We start from the raw sequence: 27,181 nt of genomic DNA on the forward strand, positions 1-27,181 counted from the left end.
GACATGGTGGCAAAGAATCCATAGCTTCTTAAAATAGTATGCTTTTAGCTCGAGGGAAAGAAAGGTATTTCACTCAGTATGATAGCATGTATGCCGCAGAGCCATTTGGTAGATAAGGTCAAAGAAAGTATCAATGTATAGAACTCTTTCCCAGTTGGCCATAGACCTCTGAGTGACCTCAAGCCGCCAGAAGCTCTTATCAAACAGCTCCCTTGTGTTGGTATCCACCAAAAGGTGGTGTTACCCTGTGGATGTGCTAGATTGCACAAGGATGATTCTAACCTGACTTACACTAGTTCCCAGCTCAGCCCCACCCTGCTCCAAGAGGATTAAAGATGGAAAAGACCCAAAGGGCACAGAACTAAACAACATTCAACACTCAATACTCAGCAATGTCTAAATAAGCACTGAAAAGAGGCCCAGTTCTAGACCTTGGGCCCTACTGGCAATGAGTTTAGAATCAAGATAGTCTTGTAAATTTGCATTACTACCTTTCTGGAGTGAACTGGCAAGAACTCTCCTGGTAGACAGAGTCTTGTTGAGTTTGGGATTTTTTATTTTTTTAAAGATTTTATTTATTTGACAGAGGCACAGCGAGAGAGGGAACACAAGCAGGGGGAGCGGGAGAGGGAGAAGAAGGCTTCCTGTGGAGCAGGGAGCCCGATGCGGGGCTCGATCCCAGGACCCTGGGATCATGACCTAAGGCAGCCGCTTAACGACTGAGCCACCCAGGCGCCCTGAGTTTGGGATTCTTAATGGACCTATTTTAAAAATGAATAAGCATGTTGGCTTTTCTGTGCAAAGATCTCCCTGGGCTAGGGTTGGCCTTGGTGAAAGGTGCTAAGGCGCTTGCTTTTGAGGAGGACAGCTGGGACATTGGAGTAGGGCAGTCAGAACCTCAGAGTGGCTGTGTTTTCAAGATACCTGGAGACACAGCTTATTTCCCTAAACTAGTCTCAGGAGTGGCTCTCTTTGCCTGGTCTCTCCTTATCCACGATCATCTGAATAATTCTACCCCAGACAGCATCAATACACTGACAGGTAAGTAGGTGGCAAAGAGATCCCAAGCTGGTCATGTTATCTTCATGATTCTAGGCTTTTGCTGGCAGAATCATCCTAATTTACACCACTGCCACGAAGTGCTTGTGTTTGTCTGTGGTAATATATGCCCTAAATAATGCAGGAGAATCCAGCAGGTGGTAGAGAGGGTGCTGGCTAGCTCTGGTATTGGCTCCTTGGAACTGCTACTGACTGGCAGATAAACTGATTCTCACCTAAACACACACACATCAAGGAAGCTCAGTCCTCGGATCTGCCTATTACCCTGTATCTGTCATGGTTTCTAGAACATAGCTTAGAGCCAGACTGCCTGAGTTCGTACCCCGTTGCACTGCTACTTCATGACACAGTTTAAGCTACTCACCCTCTTTATGCCTTTTTCCTCACCCAACAAATAGGAGTCATGATTATAATACTTACTCATAGGATTCTAGAGAGAATTGAATGACTTAATACATGGAAATTGTGTGTTAGGCACTATTATTTTTACGCCCTTTGGGAGTGCTTGAATTCTCTGATCTTCAACCGCACAGTTACAAAACATAGAACATATAGCTGAAAGAAATATGACTGGTATTACCTAGCCAGCTTCTCATTTGTTAAGAGGAGAAAACTAAAATCCAGAGGAAAGACAGGTCTTTCCCCAAAGTCAAATGGCTATTAGGGAAAGACAGAACTAGCTGTCCACAGGTCCTGGGCAATGAAAGGAACAGATTTCCATGGACTAAATTGGCCATTTCCTAGATGAACCAGTCTTGCCTGCTTAGACCTTCTGAATGGCCATAGTGTGGGGGACTTTATAGTTTAAGAATATAATGCCAAAATCCAAGCGTTGTGAGCTCAGAAGGAGACATAAAGATTTCAGGGGCAACATTAGAAATGGCAAGTGGCCAGAGCTCCCATACTTCAAGGGCCATGGAAATTTGGAGGTAACTGATCGCTAAGTAGCGACCAAGGGAGGCTGCCTAGGAGGAGCTAGAAGTGGATTTGCCAGCAAAGGCTAAAAAAAAAAGACCTGTGTGTTTCATGTGCATATACAGTATGGTTCATGTGCATATACAGTGTGGCGGCACAGTAGTGAAATTGGCTTCACCAGACAGCCAGTGACATGGGCACCTTTATTTTATGGTCCTGTTTCACATATTGTCTACACAAAATCCCCCCAGCCCACCCCAAGACCATGACTGTCCTTGTCAACCCAAGTAGGCATTCTGGCCCCTCTTTACTGCCTCTTCCTCCTTCTGGCATCTGTGGCTCCTTGACGATGCTCAGAGTTCATTTCCGTGTAATCAAACCTGGATACAAAGATCGAGATGGGGCACAGGGGACAACAGCCATGGCAGGAAGAAAAGTATTTAAAATCACCCCTAGAATAAAAGCAGTCCACAGGCCCGAATGGTAAGTGGGGCAAGGGCAATGCTGCTTTTGTGAGGAGCTGTCGATGTTATGGGTTGGATGGTCTCCTAGAGCCAGGGACACGAAGGCACCCCCAGGACCAGAGAGTTCTCCTTCAAATCTGCAGAACACATCATTCCTTTATTTTGACTGCATCAAGATAGTCTCCTCATGGCCCTGAAGGTTGAGGATACCTCCTGTTTTTCTCACAAGTTCTCAGGAACCGGCAATTGCCACATTTTGTCAGTTAATTTAGTTAATTTATTCTTTATGCCCCACTGAGCCCCAGCCTATTGGGAAGCAAATGGTGTTTTGTTTTGTTTTGTTTTGTTTTTCTAGAATTGCGCCTGCTGACATTTTGAAATAGCCCAGGGCAGCCCTGGTGTTGATGACCAGGGTCCTCTCCCTCGGAGGTCAGGACAACCTCCAGTTGACCTGCCTCCCCTCTTCCTCCAACCCCAGCTTCCTTGTAGTTGAAGATGAGGCTGGGTAAGGAAATGAGTAGCCTGAGAAAGCATAGCAGGATGTGAGTAAATTAAAGAAATGGGTTTTTTCCCTTGGGTTTTTAGGCAGAGGGGAACCTACCTACTATAAAAACTTAAATAAAAAGTACCAACATGAATGAATGTAGGGGCAAGCCCAACACTGTGATACCATTTTTGCTCTAAGTGGATTATCCACTGAGGGAATTTCCTCCCTTGAAAAAAAAAAGGAGGGGGGAGGGGGTTAGAAACTACTGCTTTCACCATTCTACCTGTGCCTAATTTCCGACTCTTCTAACATAGGGCTGTGGAGGCTTAATCAAAGAGAATACTGTCATTGTGCTGGGTGGTTGAGGAAACTAATGATTTGGTACTGGAGCCTTTATTTGAAAAGGAAAGCAAACTGCTGCAGTTGACCTGGGCCAGGCACTTGAATGCCAGGCAGAGGGGACCCATAAGGATGAGGTTGCAGTGCAGGAGTAGACCACTCTGTGACTAATGAATGTGGTGGCCTTCGTTGCTCAGAGGGAAAGGGATCTAGCTTTGGAGTTGCCTGCCTCGAGCACTACAAAACCCAACCATTTGGGGCATTTCACCTGCTGACTCTGTCTTGAGGGATAGAACTGGTGAAATATCTCAGTAGGCCACATTCTAGATCCCTGTTTGTTGAAAGAAGTCAGCCAGCATCCTGACCCTACTCAGGTTCCTGATTACTTTGAATTAGGTGGCCTGGAAAGCCCCCGAGATTTCACTGTCTGATTTCTGGGAGTCAAATGAAAGAGAAGCTTAGCAACAGAATCCCCAAGGAAAATACAGAAGTTAGTAGCTTCCAGGAGTAGCTTCTCGGTGTCTGGACTTAACATCTACCTGCGGCCAATGCCGTTACAAATCATGCCCCTTGGTTTGGGGAAAGGCATGGAGGGCAGTGTAACTTTTACTTTCCCTCTGAGGTTTATCTGCCTGAGAGAGATGTTGCTTCTTTTACTGTTGTTGCTTTGAAATACAATTGTCTTTTATTTTGCTCTTGCCATGGAAACTAATAAATAAAAGGAAGCATGATTTCTTAATGGCCTCCATCTTCAGATGCACTTCTCTGTCCAGTTACCTGAGAGAGCAGACAGCTATTTGGAATAAAGAAAAGGGGGGAGGGAAGGTGAGTATTGGAAACACTGGTCAATACAAGTCTGGAAAACGATGTAGTCTTATGTCACTCTCTGACATTTGGTGTGCTTTTGTTTGTAAAAGATAGTGTGTGCATTATACTTTTTTTAAAGAAAATTGAGTTAAATCCAATTATTTCTTGTATTTTGGCTATCCTTCATGTAGCTTTCTTTAGGGGAATTGTGCACAATTACTTTGACATGGTGTCATGCAGACTCATTCCAATGGAATCCAGTTAGACGGTCCTAAGACTTTTGCTCCAGCTGTGGACATGTGTTTTGATTTACATTGTGCTTAGATGGACCATGTGTATGCTTTGTTCCTGTGGAAGACGTAATTTGCAACAGAAGACTTGGAATAGCAGCATCTTGCTTGCAAAATTGTTTAAAAAAAAAGATTTCCTGATTTATTCCAAAATCTTCAACTATCCTTTAGATAGATACCATTTCAAGTAGTTACTCCGGTGTGATTCTCAACCCTGAGTCTATAACAGCCTCACCTGGGTGGAACATTAATCCCTTCCACTTCATCCAGGAGATGAAGATTTCATTCCCGGAGACTCCCAGTATGTCTTAGGTGGGGGCCTTGGGATGGATGGATAGATAGATAGATAAATAGATAGATAGATAGATTTAAAACAAAACAAAACAAAACAGTGATGATCTTGAGGCTCAGCCATGGTTGAGAACCACTATGTTAAACAATGTGGTCTTTTAAAGGCAATTTGCTTTAATGATAAATAATAGATACACCTAAGGACAGCAAGAGAAGATGCTCACAGAAATAACAAATAATGCCCATGGTCACAAGGGGGCTTGCTTCATGATTATAACCAACTGCTCCTTTATTTCATGGACTAGTTTTGACTTTAAAGGTAAGTGCTATAAAACTATGTAAAATTCCATTATGTTTTTGAGATCAGACACATGGAGCAAAGTCACCTCCAGCTGCTAAAAAAAAAAAAAAGGGGGACCACCATTTTACTGACTAAATCCAGGCTCACATGGAAAGCTGGTGTCCATTAGTCCACAAATAAGAAGTTGTTAATTGTCTGGCTAGTGGTTGGCTGGTTCCTGGTAAATACAGCCTCAGAGATGGACCCAAGATTAATGGGGTTGCTCGGCACGTACAACAGATATACAAGCTGGTAACAGCCACTTACCCTCTGCTAGGTACCCTTCCCATGCTTTACTAACATCACCTCAAAATACCTCTACAAGGTAGGTGGTATTATTCCCATCTTATAAATGCAAAACTAGGTACAGATATCTGCCCACCACTGAGCTGGTTGCCGGGATTGGAAATCAGATCTGCATGGCCCCAAAGCCACGCTGCAACCACTACACCATCTGGTCTCATCCCTGCCCTGCAGAGGGGGCCATATTGGAACAGCAAAGACCATGGGGCTGACAGCCAGGCAAGCACTCCAGAGAAATAGGACAGACTTTCATACAAGGATGTGTGCATATGACACGTTATAGCAAAAGGCCAAATATTCTTGTAAACAGGGCAGTGATGACTGAAGAGCTTTATTAAAAATATTACAACAAATATGTACAGTGGAGTGTTAACATCTGTTAAAGCTAGGTGATTTTATTGACCTATTTTTCTGTATGTTTGAAATATTTCATTGCTAATCATTGTTGGGCGAAGGGAAATGGAAGCAAGCTGATAAGCTCTTCTGCATTATGAATTAATCAGATAGTTTTGCACAAATTGGACCAGATATTTGCTGATACGATCCCAACAAAGAGACAAGGTAGAGAAAGGAATGTTTGCTAATTAACTACCAAAGAAAGAGAAATGTGAGAAGTAATTAAACCACCTGGTTCTCTGTGCACCTCCAAAGCCTTCTCCCCATGTATCTCTTCCAGCTAATGGCTGAGAGCAATTAGCCAACAATACATCTAGTAGAAAAGAGATCTTGTTAAGTTTTGAGCTCCATGCCAATTGTGGGTGTACTGTTTTCACAAATTACATTAGTGCTCATGGACTGGAATTGCAGTGCTTTACATATTCAAAATTATGAGACCAGCTGTGCCCAGTGGTCCCTTGGTCTTTGGCGTGAAACTCAAAGGCAGTCCTTGGCTAGGAGAAGAGTCTTCCGGATTCCAGCAGCTTTTGTTCAACGCAGGGCATATCTTACTTACACTTCCAAGTTCAGTGTGACACAGGAAGTTGTGTTTTGATTTTGACTCTCGGTCCATGAAAATCATAAATGAAGTTCAAATTCCTACCTTTGCACTTCAGAAGACCTGGCACATCTCAGCCAATGTGGTTGCACATGCAGTATATATGAGGAGTAGCCTTTTATGTCTTAATGTGGGCACATTCTTCTTTAAATCCCACCTAGGATTACGTAGATGCTGAGGCTTCTTTGGCAGTGGATTTGTATCTTCGGGTTTCTGAGTGGTTGGTGATTTCGCGTGACACTCTTCATGGAGAGTTAATGCCAAACGTATTTTGTGTACCTTATCATCATCAATTATCTTGAGACACAGAAGTTTAGTATTTAATTTTTCACTAAATGTACACTTTCAGTTTAGTTAAAAATTTATGACTTTTTAAAAATTTTTTTATTGTTATGTTAATCACCATATATTACATAATTTGTTTTGGTGTAAAAATTTATGACTTTTTGTTGCCAAAAGAATTTATTGCAGGGGCGCCTGGGTGGCTCAGTAGGTTAAGCGTCTGCCTTCAGCTCAGGTCATGATCTCAGGGTCCTGGATCCTGCCCCACATCAGGTTTTCTGCTCAGTGGGGAGCCTGCTTCTCCCTCTCTCTTTGCTCCTCCCCCTGCTCATGCTCATGCATGCTCTCTCTCTCACACACACACACACTCTGTCTCTCAAATAAATAAAATCTTTAAAAAAGAATTTATTGCAGGGCGCCTGGGTGGCTCAGTTGGTTGAGCGGCTGCCTTTGGCTCGGGTCGTGGTCCCGGGGTCCTGGGATCGAGTCCCACATTGGGCTCCCAGCTCGGCGGGGAGCCTGCTTCTCCCTCTGACCCTCTCCACTCTTGTGCTGTTTCTCTCTCTCCCTCTTTAATAAATAAATAAATAAAATCTTTAAAATTAAAAAAAAGAAAAAATTTATATATAAAAAAAGAATTTATTGCAAAATTAAAGTATTGCCAAAGAATAAAATAAGTGATTGTAGATTTATACTGTATGATTAATGACAAAATCACTGCATGAGGCCATTATGACTACTCCGTAGATATTCTTCAGTAGAATTGGGCAGCCGCAATTTCCCGCACATAATTCGTAAATACCTAACCTATGATCTCCATTTTCCTCTGACCTCAGTGAATGGTGGCCTGCCATTGTCATCCATCTCGTAGACTTTGGCAAGTCCCGCACACAGCTAACTGCTACATCAAGGGGCCAGCAGGGATGGGAACAGCATCAAATGGGTGTCCCACCATCACTGGAGACCAGAAGGAATTAAATTGTCCCTCACCCCCTCTATCTGAGCTCTTGAATAAGACATGTTAATTATATTGAGTAGAAGCCTGATTCCACTTGCATGCAATTCTGCAACAGGTAAAACCAACCTATAGTGGAAAGAAATCCAAGCATGTGTTGCCTCTGGAGAGAGAGGGCAGACGTGGCTGGGAAGGGGCAGGAGGGAAATTTCTCAGGTGATGGTCATGAACTATAGCTTGGTAGGTTTGGATTAAACATCTGTATGCATTTGTCAAATCTCAGTGAATGTACACGTAAAATTTGTGCATTTCATTGTATATAAATTATATGTGAAAACACCATAATATGCATGATGAAGTATTTGGGGTGATGTGTAGGTAGATAAGGTGATAAGGTAGATTGATGGATGGAGAGAATAGATATATATATGAAAAAATAAGCATAAGAAAATGTTAATGATAGAATGTAGATGGTGGATGTACAGTGCTCACTATGAAATTATTTCAACTTCTTATTTGTTTGAAAATGTTCATAATAAAATGTTGGGGGATTAAGCAGCTTTCATGTGTATAGTGGTCCAGAGGGTAGAAAGGACCCCCCCCTTGTCTGTTCAGCTGCATCTGTACCCACAGATAACAATTCTCATTGGTATATTTTACACACACACACACACACACACACACACACACACAACATATTTAAAGGAGCTACACCAAAAATTTAGCCACAGTTACCTTTGGATGGCAAACCACAGATCTTTTGTGTATTTTCTTATTTTTGTTGGCCTATATTTGTTAATTTTCTACAATGAACATTTGTTTCTTGTGCCATATTGTAAATTTTCAAAGGTGTTCTTTTTTTAACTGCTTTTTAATAAAAACATTTTCTTTCCCACTTGGGTAGAAATACTTTATATTGACCTTTTGGGTTAGCCTCTGCCTCTTGAATTACTTTTCTGTGGAGCATACTTGGATAATTTTTCAAATTGTGGTAAGAGGCACATAACAGACAATTGACCATTGTCACCACTTTTAAGAATACAGCTCAGCAGCATTAAGCACATTCACAGTGATGTGCCACCATCACCACCATCCATCTTTAGGACTTTTTCCATTGTGCAAAACTGAAACTCTGTGCCCATTAGATAGCTATTCATTTCTCCCTCCCCACTCCAGCCCTTTTCAACCACCATCCTACTTCCTGTCTCTATGAATTTGACTACCCCAGGTACCTCATATGTGTGGAATCCTATGGTATTTGTCCTTTAGTGACTTGCTTACTTCACTTACCATATATCCTGAAGGTTCATCCATGTTGGAGCATGTGTCAGGATTTCCTTCCTTTTTTTTTAAGGCGGAGTGATATTCCATTGTATAAGTATTTGCTCTATTTTTTTTTATCAGTTCCTTTCCCCATGGACACATCACTTTCACTTTTTGACTCGTGAATAATGTTGCTAAGAACATGGGTAACAAATAGCTCCTTGATTCTCTGCTTTCCGTTCTTTGGGGTGTATACCCAGAAGTAAAAAATGTTAGATATATTTTGAATTCTTTGAGGAACTGCTATAGTGTTTTCAATGGTGGTAGCACCACTTTGCATTCCCACCAACAGTGCACAGAGTTGCAATGTCTCCATAACCTTGCCAATGCTTGTCATCTTCTATTTTTTGTTTTTTATAATAGCATCCTAATGGATATGAAGTGTTATCTCATTGTGGTTTTGATATGCATTTCCCTAATGATCAGTGATGCTGAGCATCTTTTCATGTGCTTATTGGACATTTGTGTATCTTTAGAGAAATCTCTTCTTTCCAGTCCTCTGCCTATTTTTAATTGGGTTGTCTGTCTCTTTGTTGTTGAGTTGTAGGCATTCTTTGTATATTCTGCATCTTAACCCCTTATTAGTTGTATAACTTGCAAATATTTTCTCCCATTCTTTGGGTTGATTTATTGCTCTAGTTGATTGTGTCCTTTGATGTAGTCCCACTTATTTATTTTTTTCTTTTGTTGTCTGTGACTTTAGTGTCATAGCCAAGAAATCATTGCCAAATCCAATGTCTTAAAGCTTTCCCCCTATGTTTTGTTCTAAGAGTTTTAAAGTTTTTGCTCTTCTATTTAGGTCTTTGACTCATTTTGAGTTATTTTTTTATAGATGATATAAGAAAAGGGTTCACTTTCATTCTTTTGCATGTGGATATCCAGTTTTCTCAGTACCATTTATTGAAAAGAACATCCTTTCCCCATTGAATGGTCTGAGAACTGCTGCCGAAAATGATTTGATCTTCTATGTGTTTCTGAACTCTTTATTCCATTGACTATTTGTCTTTATGCCCACCTCACACTGTTTTGTTTACTATAGCTTTGTAATCAGTTTTGAAATTAGGACATGTGAGACTTCCAGCCTGGTTCTTCTTTTTCAAGATTGTTTGGCTCTTTGGGGTTCCTTTAGATTTTATATAAATTTTATGGATTTTTCTATTTCTGGAAAATATATCGTTGGGATGTTGAGAGGGATTCAATGGAACATTGAATCTGTAGATCACTTTGAATGGTATTAATAACATTATGTCTTCTAATTCATAAACACTGGATGTCTTTCCACTTATCGGTGCCTTCTTTAATTTCTTTCAGCAATATTTTGGTATTTTTCAGCATTTAAGTCTTTTGCCTCGTTGGTTAAGCTTATTACTAAGTATTTTATTCTTTTTGATGATATGAGTGGAAGTATTTTCTTAATTTCCTTTGAAATTATTCATTGTCAGTATATAGAAATGCAACTGATTTTTGTGTGTTGATTTTGTATCCTGCAACTTGGCTGAATTTGTTTACTAGTTCCAACATTGTGTGTCTGATATTTAGGGTATCTACATAATCATGCCATATGCAAACAAAGATAGTTTTACTTCTTCCTTTCCAATTCAGATGCCTTTTATTTCTTTCTCTTGTCTAATGGCTCTGGCCAGGACTTCTAGTATTGTGTTGATTAGTAGTGGCAAAAGTGGGCATTCTTATTGCTGACCTCAGAGGAAAACTTTTCAGTCTTTCACCACTGCGTATGGTATTAGCTGTGGGATTTTCATATATGACCCTTATTATATTGAGATAATTTCCTTATGTTGAGGTCATTTCCTTCTAGCCCTACTTTGTCCAGAGTTTTTTCTTTATCATGAAAGGGTTTTGAATTTTGTCAAAGGCTTTTTTTGTCTTATTTGTGAAGATCATTTGGGTTTTTCCCCCCCTTCCTTCAGTTAATGTAGTGGATTATGCTGATTGTTTTTCATATATTGAACCATCTTTGCACTTCAGAACTAAATCCTACTTGGTCATAGTGTAAAATCCTATAATATGCTGTTGGATTCTGTTTACAGTATTCTGCTGAAAATTTTTGCATTAATATTCAATATTGGTCTATGGTTTTCTTTTCTTGTGGTTTGTCTAGCCTTGTTATCAGAATAATGCTGACCTCATAGAATTAATTTGAAAAGTTTCCTCTTTTTCCATTTTTTTTGGAAGAGCTTGAGGAAGATTAGTGTTAATGCTTCTTTCAGTGTTTGGTAGAATCAACCAATAAAGCCATCTGGCCCTGAGCTTTTCTTTGTTAAAAGGTTTTCGGTTATTAATTCAATCCCTTTTTTAGTTAGGGTTCTGTTCAGATTTTCTATTTCTTCATCATTCGATCTTGGTAGGTTTTGTGCTTCAGGAATTTGCCCATTAAATACAAATTTTAAAGAGGTAATCAATGGTATAATTGGTGAGAAATTCTGCTTTCACTCTTATCCATTCAGCTCCTCCCTTCTTCCACAGGTAACCAAGTATATTCATTTGTTGGGTAGCTTTCCAGTGTTTTATATACTATTACTATAAACTGAAGATATACCTGTTTTCCCTCTTTTCTAACACAAAAGTTTTTTTTGTTTTTCTTTTTGTTTGTTCGGGGTTTTTTTGTTTTGTTTTTTACTTAAGAATGTATTGTGATGCTCTCTCCATTGTGAGCTTCCACTGTGTGAATGAACCATACTTTATTATTGAATGAAATGTCTCTGGATTTATAATTTTTTTTAAAGATTTATTTATTTATTTGAGCGAGAGAGAGTGCACCAGGTTGTTGGGGGGGAGAGGGAGGAGGGGAGAGAGAATCTCAAACAGACTCCCCGCTGATCAAGGATCCTGATGCAGGGCTCGATTCCGTGACCCTGAGATCATGACCTGAGCTGAAACCCAGAGTTGGATGCTTAACCAACTGAGCCACCCAGGCACCCCTGTATTTAGAATTTTTAAATGACAGAACTGCTACTTCAGCATTTTAAAAATACTATATCATTGTTTACTGGCATACATTGTTTTTGATTTTTTATCAGGGATCCTGAGCCAGGTGCTTTGCATACATTGTTGTTTTCTTCAGTCGTCATACAAACCCCATTTTACAAATAAGGAGACCAAGGTTTAGAAAGTCCGACAAGTTTGTTCACAGTCACACAGCCAGTAATCCTGATTGCTCATTACTTTTCAAGTAATCTCTTTTATTTCTGGTTGTTTTTCATTGTCTTTGACATTTTTCATTTTCCTCACAAATTGTTTAGGTGTGCATTTATTTTGATTTATCCTGATCAAGACTTTTGTGTACATTTTCTGAGAACTGAAAACTTGTGTCTTTCTGAAATTTTGGAAATTTCTATCTATTATCTTTTTTTAAATTATCACTTTATCCCCATTTTCTTTCTTCTCAATTCTCCCCTACCCTTTGGAGTTCTTATTAAACAAAGCCTGATACACTGTAAAAATCCAAAAAACACCATTTATATTAGATTCCTGGTGAATGGAATAACCTTTAGAATCATGCATCATGGCAGCCTGATTTTATATCTGCTGATTTTTTCAATCTAGCTTTCATATTTCCTATCTGTTCCTTTGTATTTGCCATCTGCTCTCTGTGATATAATCTATATAGTTTCCTCAGCTCTGTCTTTCAATTCACTAATTTTCTCAGTAGCTCTAATATCCTGTATATTCTTTATTTTATTGACTGAATTTTCTTTTGGTGCTTTTGCAAATCTGTCTTTTCTTTTGCTGCACTGTCCTCCGCTTTCACTATGGATCTTATTTCTTCCTTCTTCCATTCTTAAAACTCTTTAGTTATTTGAAACATTTATTTTTTTTGTCCCTTCTAGATAGTTTTACCAAGTTCAACACCTGAGGTGCTAATTCTTTTGTTTATGAAACCTGATTACTCTCTCTAATGGTATTTACTTACTCACATAGTTTATCATTTTTCCTCTTTTGATGTTGTGAGCTTATCTTCAGCAGAAGGCCCATGTCTGTTTTAGTTTCTGCGTCTAGGGCTTTCAGTGGTTCTGTACCAGTTTTATGCTAATTCCTTGGGTAGGCTTTTCATCCAACATAAGAGGTATAAATTCAAATACCATACCTGTGTTTTCTCTTTCTTTTTTTTAAATTTTTTAAATTTTATTTTATTATGTTAGTCACCATACATTACATTATTAGTTTTTCACACCTGTGTTTTCTATAGGCTGGGAGTATTTATATCTCAAGTGCAACTCTCTTCTTCAGCTTGACCTTGGCACACGGCAGCCTCCCTTGATCTGTTTTTGTATTTTTATACAACTAATTGTATTTTCATACAATAGATAAACTCTTGAAAATTTTCATGAAAATCGGCTATCTTTTAAATGCTATGGTAGATGTTTTCAAAAAGTAAATATCACCTTCTAAGTAATCCAACAAGTAGGGTGTTATTTTTTAATTTGGTATTGCCCATTTACCTAAGAGGGAATGTGTATGGCCTATCTTCCTAGACCCTCTGTACCCACACCACCCACCCTCAAACAGCAAGTTCAGCAAAAGTTTGAACATTCCACTGACTCTGACCTGTCATTAAAACTCACTGCAAGAAAAACAAGCTAAGGTTTTGGATTTGCATATGAACTCAGAGGTAGCTTGGGAGTTTGAGATCTTCTAACTGTGGGTCCCCTGGGCCTTCTTTTTTTGTGGGATTGACAGCTTCTTGTGAAAAGCCAAGATGCTTCTGTTTGGGGTGTGGCTCCCAAATTTGCGTCTGTAAGTGGCATGACTCATTTGTTGTGCTCACTTAATATAAAGTGGTGGGAAGTTGTGGGAAGTGAGCTACTTACCAGGAGAAAAATTTAGTACTTTGGGGGTTTCTAATGGCTTTCCTGAGACAAGGTGTCTGCTGAGCTGAACCGGCATTAGCACTTTGCATGGGTGTGTTCTGTGTCTGACAGAAGACCTGGAGCTGGTATCGTCTGGTGATTTCCACTAGGGAGGAAGCTCACACTGACTGAACACCATGTGTGGGATCCTGAGCCAGATGCTTTGCACACATTATTGTTTTTTTATGTTCATACAAACCCCATTTTGTAAATAAGGGGACAAAAGTTTAGAAAATTTGACAGACTTATTCACACTCACAAAGACAGCAAATAGGTAATGGAGCTGGGATTTTAAAATTCATTCTCCTTCTGCATCCACGGGGCCTGGAAGGATGTACAATAAACTCATAAATTCACTTCACTGCTGGGAAAGTATGTGAAGGGCTTAAATTAACAACTGTACTTCCTTAAGAAAAATTAAAGAGAAATTGTGTGCGGTGAAGGGAATTTTTTTTCTAGCAAACATTTTTTATCACTTTGTCTGTACTTCCTGTGTCTGATGCTCTGTCTTCCTGGTGAGACTGGGCCCAGCATGAATATTCTTGTGCTCCATAAATCTTACTTTTCTCCAAGAAATTCTCTCCATCCCTGTACCAGGCTGAATTCTGATGCCCAGGATGAGCCCAACAGACGTCAAACTAGTGTGTCATTTTATGAGTGAGAGCCTCTGAGCTAACTCCCATGAGCCATGACTCACTGGGCTTCTAATTATAATTTGTCCTGGCTCCTCAGGTAATGGGTTTGTCTCAATGGTTTCCAGGGACAGATTAGATCAATCCTGTATTTTGTGAGTCTTGGGTATTCAGCCAACCCATGTTGTTCTTTGTGTAAATGGAGGGTAGACTGACATGCAGTCCAGAGTTTGAGTGGGGCCTCTAAAGTTTTCACAGTAACTTGACAATACCTCTTAGCAGGTGTGCCCAGGGTTCAGATGTCAGCAGTAGAGTTTGGTAGTTCTGCTTCAGGTCTCAACACTAGAGTGTACAAGTCCTAAAAGAGCTTTGGCACCACGAGGACATGAATACCCCATGGCCATGATGGTGGTGATAGGTAAACAGACTTTAAACCCCACAGAACCAGCAACTCAGGGAACACCATAGGCAACAGCAGTGGGGGAAAGAAAGGGCAGAGCCACAGCAGGAGACATAGATGTCATCTGACCTGCGGAAACTGACAGAAGTCCCATCAGGATATGTGGAGCATCTTTGGGTGACCCTTGGGAGTAACTGGGGAGAACATAAGGGCCTCTGAAACCGAGGCTGCATTGACACCAAATGCTGAGACTGGAAGGGACCCGAGAGGCTCTCCACTTAATTGTCCTGCTTTACAGACCAACCACAGCTCGGAGAGGCTCAACAGTTTTCTAACACTGCACAGCTAATTAGAACTCACTACTTTTCAGCCCCCCCCCCCAATTAACACCTTCAATGTCCAATAAATATCCAAGTTTTTTCTCCAAAATTAAAAGATTTTCTTGTGTTTCCAATTCAGTTGGCTAAAACTGAGGGAGTGTTTTGGGGCCATTTAAGAAGATATGGCCAGGATAATCCAGTGGTATGTTTCCAACTGTAGCAGCTTCAGAACATGATGCCACGTCTAAAGCTCTGGATCTCTACCATTCATACAGAACTTTTTATAGTGTGATCGAAGCTCAGGAGTCAGAGGATGATTCAGCTCTGAGCCCTTTCCCTTTCTGTCCTGCCTATTGCCACTACTTCACCTCTGCACGACAGATGCCTTATCAACACCTATTGAATCAGTCCCTGGGATAGCTTGTGATGGGGTGAGGGTAAGGAAGAACCCGAAGAAAGGCAGAGGGACCTGGGAACAAGTCTCAACCTGAGTCAAACTTGAAAGAGACCGAGACCATATGCTGAGTATAGAGGGTCAGAGTCAAAGTAGGACCTTGAGAGCAGGGCAAAGTTTGAGGGAGAATAGGAACGACCAAGGGAGGAGGGTCTAGATCTGGAAGAGCAGAGAGCTTTCCTTTCTGGTGTCAACACTCATCAGCTAATTAGAGCTTCCAGAGCAACAGATTAGGGACCAAGCTTGGTGGGATGGCTCTGTGACAGGCCAGTGGTGTCTGCTCTGGACAACAAAGGAAGAGTAAATGCTGTATATTTACAGTATATGGTAGCATTGCCAAATGGTTAAGAGTGCAAGCTCTGCAGACCTTCTCATTGCTACCCCTCATGACTGGTGACCTTGGACAAGTCACTTGCCTCTTCAATGTCTCATTTTCCTGATTTGTAAAATAGGACAAAAACCCATAAATGTGTTGTGAACAACAAATGCAATAACAAAGGAACATGGTCTAGAACAATGCCTGGGACACAGTCAGCACTAAATAAATGTTAACTAATTGCAGTGCTATCCCTGATCTTGGACTATCACCATGAATTGCTGTGGGGTATCTGCCATATGTAAGGATGAGGAGTGCATTTAAAAGGAAAAATAAAATAAGATGAAAACAGAGAGGGAGGCTCTTAACTATAGGAAACAAACTGAGGGTTGCTGGAGGGGAGGTGGGTGGGAGGATGGGGTTATTGGGTGATGGGCATTGAGGAGGGCACGTGATGTAACGAGCACTAGTGTTATATGCAACTGATGAATCCCTGAATTCTACCTCTGAAACTAATGATACAGTGTATGTTAATTAATTTGAATTTAAATTTAAAAAATTAATAAAAAGTAAATAAATAAAAGGGTGTTAATTGGACAACTGTTCTCTCTTTTTCTTTTTGACAATATCTCTGAGGCATTTTGAACCTAGAGTATTTAAAACAAAACTTAAAAGTATGTTTTGAACTGAATGCTGGGGGGGGGTCTGGGGGGATGCTGTCAAAACAATGTGGATTTCATAAAAACAGCCTCCACCTAATTCACATTGGTGCTAAGTATGGGCTTTTGTTTAAACCACTGGTGCTGCTTAATTAGCTTACTCTATGTTTTTTTTTTTTTAATTTTTTATTGTTATGTTAATCACCATACATTACATCATTAGTTTTTGATGTAGTGATCCATGATTCATTGTGCATAACACCCAGTACTCCACGCAGAATGTGCCCTCTTTAATACCCATCACCAGGCTAACCCATCCCCCTACCCTCCTCCCCTCTAGAACCCTCAGTTTGTTTTTCAGAGTCCATCGTCTCTCATGGTTCGTCTCCCCCTCCGATTTCCCCCCTTCATTCTTCCCCTCCTGCTATCTTCTTCTTCTTTTTCTTTTTTCTTAACATATGTTGCATTATTTGTTTCAGAAGTATAGATCTGTGATTCAACAGTCTTGCACAATTCACAACGCTCACCATAGCACATACCCTCCCCAATGTCTATCCCCCAGCCACCCCATCCCTCCCACCCCCCACCACTCCAGCACCCCTCAGTTTGTTTCCTGAGATTAAGAATTCCTCATATCAGTGAGGTCATATGATACATGTCTTTCTCTGATTGACTTATTTCACTCAGCATAACACCCTCCAGTTCCATCCACGTCGTTGCAAATGGCAAGATCTCATTCCTTTTGATGGCTGCATAATATTCCATTGTGTATATATACCACATCTTCTTTATCCATTCATCTGTCGATGGACATCTTGGCTCTTTCCACAGTTTGGCTATTGTGGACATTGCTGCTATAAACATTGGGGTGCATGTACCCCTTTGGATCCCTACATTTGTATCTTTGGGGTAAATACCCAGTAGTGCAATTGCTGGATCGTATGGTAGCTCTATTTTCAACTGCTTGAGGAACCTCCATACTGTTTTCCAGAGTGGTTGCACCAGCTTGCATTCCCACTAACAGTGTAGGAGGGTTCCCCTTTCTCCGCATCCCCGCCAACATCTGTCGTTTCCTGACTTGTTAATTTTAGCCATTCTGACTGGTGTGAGGTGGTATCTCATTGAGGTTTTGATTTAGATTTCCCTGATGCCGAACGATGTTGAGCACTTTTTCATGTGTCTGTTGGCCATTTGGATGTCTTCTTTGGAAAAATGTCTGTTCATGTCTTCTGCCCATTTCTTGATTGGATTATTTGTTCTTTGGGTGTTGAGTTTGATAAGTTCTTTATAGATTTTGGGTACTAGCCCTTTATCTCATATGTCATTTGCAAATATTTTCTCCCATTCTGTCGGTTGTCTTTTGGTTTTGTGGACTGTTTCTTTTGCTGTGCAAAAGCTTTTTATCGTGATGAAATCCCAATAGTTCCTTTTTGCCCTTGCTTCCCTTACCTTTGGCGATGTTTCTAGGAAGAAGTTGCTGCGGCTGAGGTCGAAGAGGTTGCTCCCCGTGTTCTCCTTTAGGATTTTGATGGACTCCTGTCCCACGTTTAGGTCTTTCAACAATTTGGAGTCTTTTTTTGTGTGTGGTGTAAGGAAATGGTCCAGTTTCATTCTTCTGCATGTGGTTGTCCAATTTTCCCAACACCATTTGTTGAAGAGACTGTCTTTTTTCCATTGGACATTCTTTCCTGCTTTGTCAAAGACGAGTTGACCATAGAGTTGAGCGTCCATTTCTGGGCTCTCTATTCTGTTCCATTGATCTATGTGTCTGTTTTTGTGCCAGTACCATACTGTCTTGATGATGACAGCTTTGTAATAGAGCTGGAAGTCCGGAATTGTGATGCCGCCAGCTTTGCTTGTCTTTTTCAACATTCCTCTGGCTATTCGGGGTCTCTTCTGGTTCCACACAAATTTGAGGATTATTTGTTCCATTTCTTTGAAAAAAGTGGATGGCATTTTGATGGGGATTGCATTGAATGTGTAGATTGCTCTAGGTAGCACTGATATCTTCACAATGTTTGTTCTTCCAATCCATGAGCATGGAACATTTTTCCATTTCTTTGTGTCTTCTTCAATTTCTTTCATGAGTATTTTATAGTTTTCTGAGTACAGATCCTTTGCCTCTTTGGTTAGATTTATTCCTAGGTATCTTATGGTTGTGGGTGCAATTGTAAGTGGGATCGACTCCTTGATTTGTCTCTCTTCTGTCTTGTTGTTGGTGTATAGGAATGCCACTGATTTCTGGGCATTGATTTTATATCCTGCTACATTATTGAATTCCTGTATGAGTTCTAGCAGTTTTGGGGTGGAGTCTTTTGGGTTTTCCACATACAGTATCATATCATCTGCAAAGAGTGAGAGTTTGACTTCCTCTTTGCCGATTTGGATGCCTTTGATTTCTTTTCGTTGTCTGATTGCTGTGGCTAGGACTTCTAATACTATGTGGAATAGCAGTGGTGATAGTGGACATCCCTGCCACGTTCCTGACCTTAGGGGAAAAGCTTTCAGCTTTTCCCCATTGAGAATGATATTCGCTGTAGGTTTTTCATAGATGGCTTTTATGATATTGAGGTAGGTACCCTCTATCTCTATACTCTGAAGAGTTTTGATCAAGAAAGGAGGCTGTACTTTGTCAAATGCTTTTTCTGCATCTATTGAGAGGATCATATGATTCTTGTTCTTTCTTTTGTTAATGTATTGTATCACGTTGATTGATTTGCAGATGTTGAACCAAGCTTGCAGCCCAGGGATAAATCCCACTTGGTCATGGTGAATAATCCTTTTAATGTACTGTTGGATCCTATTGGCTAGTATTTTGGTGAGAATTTTTGCATCCATGTTCATCAAGGATATTGGTCTGTAATTCTCCTTTTTGATGGGGTCTTTGTCTGGTTTTGGGATCAAGGTAATGGTGGCCTCATAAAATGAGTTTAGAGGTTTTCCTTGCATTTCTATTTTTTGGAACAGTTTCGGGAGAATACGTATTAATTCTTCTTTAAATGTCTGATAGAATTCCCCTGGGAAGCTGTCTGGCCCTGGGCTTTTGTTTGTTGGGAGATTTTTGATGACTGCTTCAATTTCCTTAGTGGTTATATGTCTGTTCAGGTTTTCTATTTCTTCCTGGTTCAATTTTGGTAGTTGATACATCTCTAGGAATGCACCCATTTCTTCCAGGTTATCTAATTTGCTGGCTTAGAGTTGCTCATAATATGTTCTTATAATTGTTTGTATTTCTTTGGTGTTGGTTGTGATCTCTCCTCTTTCATTCATGATTTTGTTGATTTGGGTCATTTCTCTTTTCTTTTGGATAAGTCTGGCCAGGGGTTTATCAATCTTGTTAATTCTTTCAAAGAACCAGCTCCTAGTTTCGTTGATCTGTTCTACTGTTCTTTTGGTTTCTAGTTCATTGATTTCTGCTCTGATCTTTATGATTTCTCTTCTCCTGCTGGGTTTAGGCTTTATTTGCTGTTCTTTCTCCAGCTCCTTTAGGTGGACAGTTAGGCTGTGTATTTGAGACCTTTCTTGTTTCTTGAGAAAGGGATGTATTGCTATATACTTTCCTCTCAGGACTGCCTTTGCTGTATCCCAAAGATTTTGACCAGTTGTGTTTTCATTTTCATTGGTTTCCATGAATTTTTTTAATTCTTCTTTAACTTCCTGGTTGACCCATTCATTCTTTAGTAGGATGCTCTTTAGCCTCCATGTATTTGAGCTCTTTCCGACTTTCCTCTTGTGACTGAGTTCTAGTTTCAAAGCACGGTGGTCTGAAAATATGCAGGGAATAATTCCAATCTTCTGGTATCGGTTGAGACCTGATTTGTGACCTAGGATGTGATCAATTCTGGAGAATGTTCCATGGGCACTAGAGAAGAATGTGTATTCCGTTGCTTTGGGATGGAATGTTCTGAATATGTCTGTGAAGTCCATTTGGTCCAGTGTGTCATTTAAAGTCTTTATTTCCTTGTTGATCTTTTGCTTAGATGATCTGTCCATTTCAGTCAGGGAGGTGTTAAAGTCCCCCAGTATTATTGTATTGTTGTCAATGTGTTTCTTTGCTTTTGTTATTAATTGCCTTATATAATTGGCTGCTTGCATGTTAGGGGCATAGATATTTACAATTTTAGATCTTCTTTTGGATAGACTCTTTAAGTAGGATATAGTGTCCTTCCTCATCTCTTATTACAGTCTTTGTTTTAAAATCTAATTTGTCTGATACAAGGATTGCCACCCCAGCTTTCTTTTGGTGTCCATTAGCATGGTCAATGGTTGTCCACCCCCTCACTTTCAATGTGGGGGTGTCTTTGGGTCCAAAATGAGTCTCTTGCAGACAGCATATTGACGGGTCTTGTTTTTGAATCCAATCTGATAGCCTGTGTCTTTTGATTGGGGCATTTAGCCCATTTACATTCAGGGTAACTATTGAAAGGTATGAATTTAGTGCCATTGTATTGCCTGTAAGGTGACTGGTACTGTTGGGCGCCTGGGTGGCTCAGTTGATTAAGCGACTGCCTTCGGCTCAGGTCATGATCCTGGAGTCCCGGGATCGAGTCCCGCATCGGGCTCCCTGCTCAGCAGGGAGTCTGCTTCTACCTCTGACCCTCTTCCCTCTCGTGCTCTCTATCTGTCATCCTCTCTCTCTCAAATAAATAAATAAAATCTTTAAAAAAAAAAAAGGTGACTGGTACTGTATATTGTCTGTGTTCCTTTCTGATCTATGCTGCTTTTAAGCTCTCTCTTTGCTTAGAGGACCCCTTTGAATATTTCTTGGAGGGCTCGTTTCGTGTTTGCAAATTCCTTTAGTTTTTGTTTGTCCTGGAAGCTTTTTATCTCTCCTTCTATTTTCAATGACAGCCTAACTGGATATAGTATTCTTGGCTGCATATTTTTTTTGTTTAGTGCTCTGAAGATACCATGCCAGTCCTTTCTGGCCTGCCAGGTCTCTGTGGATAGGTCTGTTGCCAATCTAATATTTCTTTGTAGGTTACATATCTCTTCTCCCAAGCTGCTTTCAGGATTTTCTCTTTGTCTCTGAGACTTGTAAGTTTTACTATTAGATGTCGGGTGTTGACCTATTTTTATTGATTTTGAGAGGGGTTCTCTTTGCCTCCTGTATTTTGATGCCTGTTTCCTTCCTCACATTAGGGAAGTCCTCTGCTATAATTTGCTCCAATATACCTTCTGCCCTTCTCTCTCTTCTTCTTCTGGGATCCCAATTATTCTAATGTTGTTTCGTCTTATCATATCGCTTATCTCTCGAATTCTGCCCTCGTGATCCTGTAGTTGTTTCTCTCTCTTTTTCTCAGCCTCTTTATTTTCCATCATTTGGTCTTCTGTATCGGTGATTCTCTCTTCTGCCTCATTTATCCTAGCAGTTAGTGCCCCCATATTTGCTTGCACCTCATTAATAGCCTTTTTGATTTCAACTTGGTTAGATTTTAGTTCTTTTATTTCTCCAGAAAGGGTTTCTCTAATAACTTCCATGCTTTTTCCAAGCTCAACTAGTGTCTTTAAAGTCATGATTCTGAACTCTAGGTCCGACATCGTATTAAAGTCTGTATTGAGTAGGTCCCTGGTAGACAGTACTACCTCTTGTTCTTTTTGCTGAGGTGATTTTTTTCATCTTGTTATTTTGTCCAGAGGAGAATAGATGAATGAGAGAACAAAATGCTAACAGGTTAACAACGTCCCCAGCAAATATACTCTATACAAATCAGAAAAGACCTGAAACCAGGCGAAAAGAAAGGGAAAGAAAGAAAAAAGAGAGAAAAAAAAAGGAAAAGATAAAAACAAAAACAGAACAATACAAAAAAAACCCAGAATATGATCAAATATGATCAGGCTAGTGCATAGATCAGTGTCACACACTGGATTTTGGGCGTATTTTGGTTTGTTAGAAAAAAGTACCTCCTAAAATTTTAAAGAAAGAGAGACTTATACATGTACAAAATAAGGGTTGGTACAATGAAGGGATGGAAGATGACTGTAAAGATGAAAATTATAAAAGATTTTATAAAAGGAGTTGATAAGAAGTTGTTTGAAAAAAGAAGAAGATTAAAAAAAAAAGAAAGAAAAGGAAAAAAAAAGGGAGAGAATGTGATCAGGCAGGAGACTAGAACAAAGCCATACACTAGTGATTTAGGGTATATTTTGATCTGTTAGAAGAAACTGTATCTCAAAATTTTAAAGAGAGAACAACTTATATATATGCCAAAAATAAGGGTAACTACTCTGAAGGGATAAAATATGACTCTAAAAATGAAAAATAAAAAATGTTTTTTTAAAAAAGGGATTGATAAGATGTTGGTTGAAAAAGGGAAAAAGAAAAATTCAAAAAAAAAACCAGTTAAAAAAATTAACTTTGAAAAACTAATGAATCATGGTAAAAAAGCCATGAATTCTATGTGCAGTATTCCCCTAGCACTGGAGTTCTCCCATTCTCCTTGATCGGTAAACTTGGTCTTGGCTTGCTGCTGTTCGGCCGATCTTCTGGGGGAGGGGCCTGTTGCCGTGGTTCCCAAATGTCTTTGCCGGAGGCGGAATTGCCCCACCCTTGTCGGTCCAGGCTAAGCAAGCTGCTCAGGTTTGCTCTCAGGAGCTTTTCTTCCCTGCAAGCTCTCAGTACAGCTTTGGAGGACCAGGGTGAAAATGGTGGCCTCCCAATCTCCACCCGGAGGAGCCGAGAACTCCGGGCCCCGCTCCCCAGTGCGCCCCCAGAGAAAAGCAGTCACTCCCGTGTCCCCGGTCTCCGGCCGCATTCCGTGCTCACCCGGCCTGTGACCGAGCGTTTCTATCTCTGGCACCCGACCCCGTGTGGAGTCTCCAAACCCAGCAGATCCCTGCGGTGCGCTCCCGCGCCGCTCCTCCCAGGGAGGAAGGGGAGTCTCCCCGGCTCTGCCGCTTGTTGGGTCCCTGCTGGAGGAGCAGTGGCCCGACTGGGCCGCAGATCACAGTTTATGGCAACCCCGAGCTGAGAGCCCGCGCCTGGGCTCCGTCTCTGCAGCCAGCTTCCCCCTTCCGATACCTGGGAGCTCTGCTGCACTCAGGCACCCCCGGTCTTTCTGTGACCCCAAGGGTCCTGAGACCACACTGTCCTGCAAGGGTTCCACCCCCAGCTTAGCCACTGGAGCGACGTCCCTCAGTGGAGCCGACTTCTAGAAGTTCCGATTTCGTGCTCCGCGGCTCTATCACTTGCCAGAAGTGGCCAATGGAGGCCCCCTCCCCCGCCGTCTATCCTCCGGAAAATCGCCTCAGATTCACTTCTCGCACGTCCTACCTTCCAGAAAGTGGTCGTTTTTCCATTCAGAAGGTTGTTGCTACTCTCTTCTTCGATCTCCTGTTGAGTTCGTAGGTGTTCAGAATGGTTTGATCCCTATTCAGCTGAATTCCTGAGACCGGATGAAATCCAGGTCTCCTACTCCTCCGCCATCTTGCTCCTCCCTGGCCTCTATGGTTATTTTTAATCTAATACCTTTTGAAAATCTTCCCCCTGCCCTGGAAGTGGGGAATGGGGGGATCGGAGTGAAGGAGCTTTAACCAAGCAGGCTTGGACCTCAGATTGTGTAAGACTTTGCTGTGTACAAAGCAAATAGGGGTTGAACCTGGCTCGACCTCTTCTCTGAACTCCACTTGGTTGCCCTAAGACCTGGCAGCTCACGGGTCCACCACTCAACTTCAGGTCTGTCAACCAGAGGCTGTTTGTTGGCTCACACTCTGTGTACTTCAGTCCAGGTGGGGAGGAAGTGTCCTCTCATTCTCTCCTGCCCCTTCACGCTCTTTTGCTAACCAACCTCTCTCTCTCTCATCCCCTCTTATCTCAGCTTACATTCCGGGGTCCACCATTATAATCACTCCCTTGCGAATACCCCCTACTCCCCTGCCTCACTCTGTGCCCTATTCATCTGGCAAAAGCCCAACTCATCAATGAATCCTACCTTCTACCTCCCACCTTCTCTATGCCTCTATCTGAACAACTAGACATCACAGGAGAAAATCAAGGAATGAAGTTCGCTGGTGTCACTTAAAATTCATGATCAAAAGTCTCAAGACAATCCTCCGACTTTTCTCTAGAAGTCTAGGCTTTGTAGTTCCCAGGTGACTGTTTTGTACTCTCTTCCTCTACTTTTTCTGGGGGTCTGGCCTGTCCTATACTTCACTAAGCAGATAAAAGTGACCAGACATGCCCTACTTTCATTCCCCTAACAAAAAAACTACAAACCTGTCCACATGGCATCCATCTCCTGCTAATCTCCTGTTTCAAAACACGAATTGTCTCCCATCTCACCAAAGACCACTCTCTCCTGCCTTCTCTCATCTCTCAAGGACTTTGGTACTTTTCCTACGGCCTTCCTTCCTGCATCCCCAATGTTTCCCCTTCTGCCATGCTATTTCCATCATTACATAAATATAATGTAATAGCATTTATCTTAAAAAAATAACTTAACAGTCCCCCATTAACCTAACAGGCCCCCCCACCAATTCTGCTCTTTTTAGCCAAAATTCCTCCAAATTCCCACACACTCTATTGCATATCTTCCCCTGCTTAAACTTCAGTTCAGTCCAGACTGCTTTCCATTCCCACTTCTTAACCAAAGTCATTTTTGTCAAAGTCATTGTCAATCTGTAAGCCTCCTGGGAGCTTCCCCAGGTGTAACCTGAAGCTGGCCTTCCTATGCAGAGGGCAGGAAGAGACCAAAGAGGCCACCACTCCAGGGTGGAAAGTGGCAATTTTAATAAGCAAAGCGGACCTACTTGGGCAGCAGCAAGACATGGATCCCTGCTGCTAAATCTTCTAAGTTTATAAAGGGGCCTTAGTTGGCTTCAGTCTTGAATACTGCGCACAGACACCATTCTCAACACCACATCACCACCTTACGGCCGTGTCCTTGGAGCAGCCTCAGGGAGAAGGAAAGGCAAGTGGGACTCACATTCCACAGATAGGGAAGGGGTGAGGAGCCTCCAGTTGCTTGGATCCAGCTCATGGGTCAATCACGGTCATGTCTTCTCAATTACCTTCACCCATCGTCACCTATGACCTTGAAATTCAAGAGATACTTTTCTAGCCTTTTCTTATCCCAGTTGAGCGCCCAATCCTAGAAATGCTTTCTTTCGTTGACTTTCCTCTTACCTCCCCGTCTGACCCTTCTTGGTCTCCTTGGCTGGTTTCAGCTCATCCCCCCAGTATCCTAACCACCCCAGTGTCATAACCTACAGGGGACACAAAGTGAGCCCTGGACCTTTCCTATGGACATACTCATCTCAAGGCGTTAAAGGCTGTCTATGTTGGTGGAACCATCTCTATGCTGATGGCTCCCAAATTCATATGTCCCACTTGGGTGGATAGTTCTCATGAGGTCTAGACTGTAATAATATTAACAATAGTAGCAACAGTTGACTGCTAACAGTTATTAGCAAAAACTGCTAACAGTTATTAGCAAAAATAACTAAACCCCAACAGTTGACCACATGCCAGTCCTGTTTGAAACGCTTTACGTGATGGAATCATTGATCTTCATCACATTCCTTTGGAGTAGGTACATTGTAATCCTCATTTTATCAAAAGGGGGATGGAGACAGAATGCTTGTGTGTTTTGCAGTCCACAATTGGTAAATAGTAGACCTGGAATTTTAAACTGTGCAATTGATTTTATCTACTAGACAGAAATTTTAATACCTATCCATCCAACGTGTTTTCATGATATGTTGCTCAAGATAGAAATCTGAACGCCATCTTTGGATCATTTCTTTCTCTCGAGCTCCACATTTAATCTCTTTGGAATTCTTTGTTATTTCAGCTTAAAAAATACATCTTGAATCCAATGATTTCTTTCCATTTCTCCAGCCATGACCTAGTCCAGGGTTTGTCTACGTTGGTACTTCTGACATTTAGGCCTGGATAATTGTTTGGGGGGCTGTCATGTGCATTTTTAGGATGTTTAGCAGCATCCTTGGCCTCACTCTGCCCCCCCGCCATCATGACCATCAAAAATGTCTCCAGACGCGACTGCCAAGTGTCCCCTGGAGGACTGAATCGACTAACTGGGTTCAGGTCCTCACCCTTTCCTCACTGAATTACAATGATCTCCTACCTGGACTTCTTCAAATTTTATTTGTATTCTTATTTTGTTGTCCCCAAAACAAACAGAAAATGGAAATAAGATAATCATTATTCTTGTCTAAAATTCTTATTGCTTTCTTATTGAATTGGGAAAAAAAAGTTTGGAGGTTTATATTTATTTGTATGTTTTCAATCTCCCCTGTAAGACTAGAGGTCCCCTAAAGGCACAGGCCATGCCAGTCTTGTTTACTGGGGTGTTCTTGATGCCCAGCACAAGACCTAGACAGAGCCAGTCACTCAGAGAGGCTGATAAATGCACATCACTTAGAATGGTTGAATAAGTTCAAAGACTTCCCCCAAAACCCCTGATGGTGGAGCACCGTACAATCTTGGGAATACTGATGTGAGGGAGGGAGGGGCATTTAGCCACAACCAGGAGATTAATCAGAGCTGACATGGTTTGTCTTGGAAAAAAGGAAATCCTAGCTGGGCTACCACTGTGCATTCTCAAGCTGTGAACTAGTCGGTCCCAGGTCAGCCTTATTATTTTTGGCCCCAGTTATCCACCACTGGCTAAGTCCTTGGGTAGCATGGCTTTCCCCCTTTCAGTTTGTGGTTAGTAACTTGGG

General features: G+C 41.3%; 1 long non-coding RNA gene across 6 annotated transcripts in view; it reads right to left on the reverse strand.

Annotated features, from left to right (window-relative positions):
* Nucleotides 1-2,069: 2,069 nt before the first annotated feature.
* LOC113913971 overlaps nucleotides 2,070-27,181 on the reverse strand; it is a 76,635-nt gene continuing 51,523 nt past the window's right edge. For 5 of the 6 annotated variants that reach the window (XR_003517331.2, XR_003517329.2, XR_003517330.2 and 2 more), the window contains one exon: nucleotides 2,070-2,354. This is a non-coding gene — a long non-coding RNA (uncharacterized LOC113913971). The remainder of the gene's footprint in view (nucleotides 2,355-27,181) is intronic. The other variant, XR_003517328.2, reaches the window with a different exon arrangement.

Source organism: Zalophus californianus, chromosome 11 (genome assembly GCF_009762305.2).
Source record: "Zalophus californianus isolate mZalCal1 chromosome 11, mZalCal1.pri.v2, whole genome shotgun sequence".
In the NCBI taxonomy this organism is placed as follows: Eukaryota; Metazoa; Chordata; class Mammalia; order Carnivora; family Otariidae; genus Zalophus; species Zalophus californianus.